The sequence below is a fragment of the Penaeus monodon genome, chromosome 22, assembly GCF_015228065.2.
Source record: "Penaeus monodon isolate SGIC_2016 chromosome 22, NSTDA_Pmon_1, whole genome shotgun sequence".
NCBI lineage: Eukaryota > Metazoa > Arthropoda > Malacostraca > Decapoda > Penaeidae > Penaeus > Penaeus monodon.
In genome coordinates this window covers 43867014-43867596 of record NC_051407.1, presented here as the reverse complement: position 1 = coordinate 43867596, position 583 = coordinate 43867014, and the positions used below count along the sequence as shown (strand labels likewise).

General features: G+C 32.6%; 1 protein-coding gene across 1 annotated transcript in view; it reads left to right on the top strand.

Annotated features, from left to right (window-relative positions):
* Nucleotides 1-156: 156 nt before the first annotated feature.
* Nucleotides 157-583, top strand: part of LOC119587194 (general transcription factor IIE subunit 1-like) — a gene marked incomplete in the record, with an annotated part of 16429 nt that continues 16002 nt past the window's right edge. Inside the window, 1 exon segment of the mRNA XM_037935960.1 lies at nt 157-310.

The following is a 583-nucleotide window of genomic DNA, read 5'->3' as shown; positions in this document are numbered from 1 at the left end:
TATTTTGTCATTGTGTAGATAGTTTTTCCATTTGTTTAGTTGAGTTTGCAAAAATGTTGCCGACAATCATAATCACTTATATCCACATTATGTAATAGCGACGTGATCATTTTAATTTCAGATAAATGACTATCATGTATTATATTTTCAAAAAGATAACATGAGATTCATTTGTTATGAGAGTGATAAGAATATATACGGTATCAGTATCTAATCAATCAAGAGAGATCATTGTCGAAAGAACACATAAAAACGTAAACAAAAGGCCAACGAGCGTTACTAGCAGTGAAGTACAATCACCGAATCTAAGGTTTGGATTGAAGTAATCACCGAATCTAAGGTTTGCATGAAAGAGCAGGATTCAGTGGACATAGACAACAATAGTCTGAAACCCTAGAACAGGAAAGAGAAGAAGAATCTGAGGTGTAATCATCACAAAGCATTTTTATACAGTGAAGGTGCACTGAAACTACAGATAGGATTTTGAGGTAGAGTAATTAAGTTGAAACTGCATTAGAATAATAATATCCTACACCCCTATTACCAGTATTATTCCATTTTCTTTTGTGGTGTTTTATACTAT